A 6,160-nucleotide genomic window follows, 5' to 3' on the forward strand; every position below is an offset into this window, starting at 1 on the left:
CCTGCCGGGGGTCCTGAAGGGGCAGGGGTGGCATCCGGGCAGGCGCCGGAGTTTTCAGGTTCCCTCTGGCCGCCGCTGTATGCAGCCTCCAGGGCGGGAGGGGGGGGAAGCGCGGGTGGAGCTTTTTTCGAAGAAGCCCCTACCATCGTCTGTGCGTCGCGTTCCCATTCCGTCGGGTGCTGCGTCCCAAAAGAGAAAACGAGTGGATAGTGAGAGTTCAACAGATGAGGAGTCTCGGGATCCTAGACAGGCTACCCCACGGCAGCTGATGCACATCCGCGAGGAGGTGCAAAAGGCAAGAGAAAAATGGACTATTAGCGCGCGAGAATGTCTTCTCTCGGGTTGTGAAATAACGCCAAGTCCTGTGCGGATAGGGTGCTATCCTGTTTTCGCGGGGTCTCAAGGACATCAGTGGCAGCCAGTAGATTATAAGATGCTGCAACAGTTAAAAAAGGCTGTACATGATGGGGGATTCTCTAGCCCACAGACACAGGTTTTGTTGGATGTGGTGGCCTTCCAAGGGCCCCTGATGTTTGATTGGCAGCAGGTTGCCCGAGCCTGCCTGACGGCAGCGCAGGTACCCATGTTTGAGTCTTTGCTAGAAGAGGAAGGTGAAGTGTTAATGGCGCGTGCGTGGGTGAATCCCCAGGATCCTTTACATGGTATGCCTGGGGAAGCGTTGTTGGGACGGGGGAGGTGGATTACTCCGCAGGAACAGCTGTTGCTGCCGCAGCCTGTGCTGATTGCCGCTGCTGATTTGGGCCGTAGAGCATTAGAGCAGATGAATGTTGTAGTCAGCCAGACTCCCAGTTATCTCCATATTCGGCAAAAACCTGAGGAACACTTTGGGCACTTTGCAGATAGAGTGCAGACAGCTGTGGCGAGCAGTAATTTACCACCGGAAGCGCAAGATGTTGTTTTGAGAGAATGCTTAAGAACCGGAGCTCTACCTGAGTTCAAGGCCGCTCTTGCAGCGCTTCCAGCTTCTGCAAGTGCGGGCGAGCTGATTGCTCGCAGATGTGCATTTGGCAAGGCTCAGGAGATGCAGCCTCTTGCTGCTGCTCTCAGTGAGCAGATGGTTGGGGTCACATCTGCCCTCCAGGTGTTTGCTTTCCAGATTCATCCTGGAGGTTGTTTTCGTTGTGGACAGCGTGGTCACGTAGCTCATGATTGTTCCAAGAAAAGGGAACCTGTGATCGAAAACAGCCGTGTCCGTTGTTGGGTGTGTGGGCGATCTGGCCACTGTGCTCACGAGTGTTCACAACGAAAAGGGGAGGTAAAAGAGGAAAAGAGGGAGGGGCTGTCTGAAAACACTAGCGCTGGGACGAAAAGGGACCCGCTGTCTCGGCCGCAAGTGTGGGTCCCAACCCCCATCGAGCAGGGGTGGACAAGTCCGCCGTCCAGTCTCAGGCTGGAAAACGATTGCATACCTTTGCATTCCGATGACACCAAGCGTTTTGCTCTAACCATTCCATCGTTGAACAATATGCAGCCAGCAGCCCGGTATGAATGGGTTGTCTTCCCTCAAGCGACTCCTGCTTGTCCTCGCCTTGTGCCCTGCAGTGTATGGGGGCTACTGGCAGGAGTATACTGTGGGCTACCGGACTGCTCCGCTGTTTCCAACGCCATACGCTTACAGCCTACGGTCTGCTGAGCCAGTACTCAATGGGACACTTCGTGGGTTGTTCCCGCCTGTTACTTGCCAGGGAAGGAAGCTGACTACCATCCGTATCAATGCCACCGTGCAGGCAGGTATCAATCTGACACATGAAATACACTTGTCATCGGACGGCACCACGCATGCGACGGAGGACGGAAAAGAAACCGTTCTACCAGTGGCACAATTGTGTGGCTCCATTGACGTTTGGGACAATGGGACAATAGCGGATGTGACCGTTCCGCCGTGGACAGTTAAGACCACGGTGTGCAATCAGTCGGTGGCCTGGTTGTGGGTGGGGCCACCAGGCCAAGCTCCTGCACTGGTGGGCTTTTTCCCTGGGGATGCTTGGACTGTAAATAGCTGTGTGACAGCCCTTTATCAATTGGTCTGCGTCGCGCATGTTTCGAACTCTGTTCATTGGTGTTTACCTAACCCCTATTGGTTGCTCTGTTCTCAGGAACGTGCTTGGAAGGTGATTCCAGCTAACACGACACTTGGTTTGTGCTCTATGGGTCTGCTATTGTGGCCGCATCGCACTGCTAGCAGCCCTCGAGCAACCCGAGGAGTCTGTAAAATTCCGGTGTTGTTAAAAATGAGAGATAAAAGGTCAGTTCAGTACACACAGCAAGCAAGGAGCAATCAAGAGGAAAATTTAATGATAGGGTTAATTAGAGATTTCGGAAAAATGCAGAATGTGAGTCAAGTGACCACTTGTTTACCTATACCTAAATCCACAGGTGATTCTATACCCTGGGGTATAATCACATCACCGATACCCCAGATTGAGAAAAACAAAACAATCCAATGTAAATCGGAAAAAGTCATAGAGACAGAAAGGCTGGAAGGGTTTTATAGAGAGTGTCAGATTCGCCTTTATTCTGGGTGTCAAAAGGAACATGAGTATAACCAATCGGAATATAGCCAGCCAGACTAGTAGGAAAAAGATCTTAGTGAATTGTAAATCTTCGACTATACGAAGCATGGGACATTTTGTGTGGGCTGCCAGTGATGGAACTTGGATGACTCATTTAAGTTTGGATGGCCCAGTAAAACAAATTACTTTAGGATTGCCCACCCTTTGCCCGCTTTGGAAAAAATCTCCTCTCATAGAGAGAAGGACAAAAAAAGAAGTAAGTGAAGAAGTTGATGAGTGGCAGGAACCGTCCACTGGGATAAAAATAGGGTGGGTAGTAGAATCGTTGTTTGCCCTGATAGCCTCCTACCACAACAGGGAGCTGATATACAATTTGATGGGGCAAGTACATAGACTGGCCAACATAACCAAAAGGGAGTTTAAGGAATTAAATATACAGTTACAAGCCACAACAAGAATGACCCTGCAGAATAGATTGGCCCTGGATATGCTTCTGTTAAAGGAACATGGCGTCTGTGGATACCTTAAAGATAAGGTTGACCATTGTTGTATACACATTCCGAATGTAACTGCCAATGTAGAACGTGACATATCCCAAATAGCCCAGGTAGAAGACAAAATAAAAGAAGGGCAGTGTGACGCAGAACAGAATTGGCTGGGGGCAACTCTCAAGGGGTTAGGCTTTCAGCTAGAAGGATGGCTTAAATCGCTCTTACAAACAATATTGCTACTGGTAATAGTATTCATTGTGATAGGGCTAGTATATGTATGTATTAAAGCAAAAATAGCTAGAAGCAGTATAATGAATCGCAGCATGCTGACCATTCTCACCAAAAATCATGAAGGGTTCCCGTTGCCACCGCTTGCTCCTGGGACGGATACTCATCCCTAAGTAATTATGATTAAATCACGCTTAGTGTAACGGGTTAAAGGGGGTACATTACTGCATAAAGAGGGGGGAGGTGTGGGATTATTCTGGGTTGTGCCTGCATGCACGAAAGGACGGGTCTGGGGTGCCTGCGAGCACAGTGGGAGGGGTCCTGGGTTCCTGGGTGGGACGCTTTGACACTATATAAGATAATGTTACGAAGTAATAAATTGGCTTACGGCACAGAACGCTGGTCGTTGTGTCCGTTTGTCCCGGGGCTTTCGGTTGGGTTATCCTACATGTATAACCTATGAAACTCTCAGTTGTCCATGTACGCTGAAGGATTACATTGATTCAAAACAAACTTGTACATGCTAACAAAGGAGGACTTTAGCAGTAGTTACCAACTACACAGAAACCCTATCCATGTTACATTGGCTTAGAGCTATACAGGAAGACAGAGAGCACTCAAGGTGTAACAGCAGACATATTTTATCTTTTCTTGTAGACTCTACATAACTGCAGCAGAGCACAAACCTGTTTGGGGGAAAGGGAGGAAGCATCCTCCACTCCAATTCTATCTGAGCTGCAGAAAATGAAGCTGCCAGTGAGAACAAGACCACCAAAGCAGAAAACCTAAGGGGCAGAGGGTGAACATGTGGTTTGGGAATTAAAAAGGGTTTTTCGGTTTGGTCTCATGTGTTTACATACCTGTGCTCTGCATAGCTAGTCCTCTGGATGTCCAGCACCTGGTTTAGGGCATGCCTTAAATGCCATAGTGAATTTGGGCTGTAGCTTTGACTGCAGTTGCCTTGGGCCTGGATTGTCTAGGAGGATAATGCAGTGACAGCCAACCATCATCTGCTTGGAGGTCAGTCATGACATGCAGACCATGGCTATGTCAAGTCCTGAGGTCACTGGTCTCCTAAAACTTTGTCTCCTTTTTCATCTACAGAATTTTCAAAGGTGAGCATGCTAGTGGAGCTCTTGAGGTCTCCTAGAAATTGCTGAGGGCTAACAGTGGGTCCTCAGTATGTATGTAGAAACCACTGTGAGAGCATGGGGTTTGCTTCCAAAGCAATACTCAGTCTGCTGGAAACTTTCAGCAAACAGATACATGTCTGTATGGCTAAGGCAGAATTATCCTAAGTGTTATCCATCTCCAAGATGTAAACTCACCAACATACTTTCTTCACAACATATACTCCTTTTTATCCTCTGCACTCATTCTCCACCACAGACCAGGACAGACTCGGTTTTCTGATACATTCTTTGCCATCTTTGCCATAAAGGCAACTGTATCCTGAGCTGTATAAAAAGAAATTTTGCAGCCCAGAAAGACAACTGTATCCTGGACTACATCAAAAGAAGCTTGGCCGGAAGGTCGAGGGAGGTGATTCTCCCCCTCTGCTCATCTCTCATGAGACCCCACCTGGAGTACTGCATTCAGCTCTGGGGCCCCCAGCACAAGAAGGAAATGGAAGTATTTAAACAAGTCCAGAGGAGGGCCAAAAGGATGATCAATATTCTGGAGCACCTTTCTTATGAAAGCAGGCTGAGGGAGAGCATATTTAAGAAAGGGATAAAATCTGCTGCACAACAGCAGCTGGGTAAGGGAGGAGTGAGAAACAACTCTGCAGACACCAAGGTCAGTGAAGAAGGAGGGGAGAAGGTGCTCCAGGCATTGGGACAGAAGTTCCCCTGCAGCCTGTGGAGAGGCTGATGGTGGAGCACGCTGTCCCTCTGCAGTCCATGGGGTACCACGGTGGAGTGTATCTTCATGCTGCAACCTATGGCAGGTGGGTTGGAGTTACATGATCTTTAAGGTCCCTTCCAACTCAAACCATTCTATGATTCTATGATTCTATTAGCAGACAAGGTTTTTGTTTTGAATAAAAAATGCCATGCTGGCATTTCTGAAGACATAAAATTTGGTATAATCGGTATAATTTGAAGAAAAGCTTTAGGTCAGTCCAAAATTATTTTTTCAGGTACTAAACTGAAACATTTATTAATTGGTGTTGATATAATATACAATATACAATACTATTTTTTGTCTGCTTTCCATTTGTTCAGTGACCGGAAAAATTATTGTGGTGGAATCAGAGGAGCAGACTTCATAGCATTCATATCCAAAGCCATGGTGTTATTTTATAAGGAGATTTTACACACCAAAGACTTGACAAAAATTTCTTTGTCATGTCAAAAGTATCAAAGACTTTACATGTTTGATCTGACACTTCCTTTGAATACAAGATGATTACTCTATAATAGAAATTTAAGTTTTCTGATTGACTATTTTTAAAAGTAAAATATTAAACTACATCAATGGTTAACATGTTGTACATGTTCAATGATATTGATATTTAATAGCAACTGTTTGACCTGTGTGTGCCACCAGGATGCATATGTCCAGCCAAAGGTCAAAAAATAAACATCATGTCCTAAATATTTTTTTAGATCTTGTGAATCTGGAATTGCTTCTTACTTATTTCAGTTAAATACCTCATTAATTCATGGAAATTAAATTATATTTCATTTCCCATATGTTTGTAGTTCAATACCATACCTTCAATATCAGAATCAGTCTGTATAAACACCCTGTGGAGTCAGACTGCCTATTTATCTAGTAGTAGTGCAAATGTCATTGACCTTTAAAAAAAAATAAAAATGGTCCATAATTAACATAAAGAAACATCTCTGAGAGAAATTTCATACAAGTTCAGCTAGTTACTCCAGTAGAGCTGCATGGATTGCA

The sequence above is a fragment of the Aythya marila genome, assembly GCF_965140915.1.
Source record: "Aythya marila genome assembly, chromosome: 18".
Classification (NCBI taxonomy): Eukaryota; Metazoa; Chordata; class Aves; order Anseriformes; family Anatidae; genus Aythya; species Aythya marila.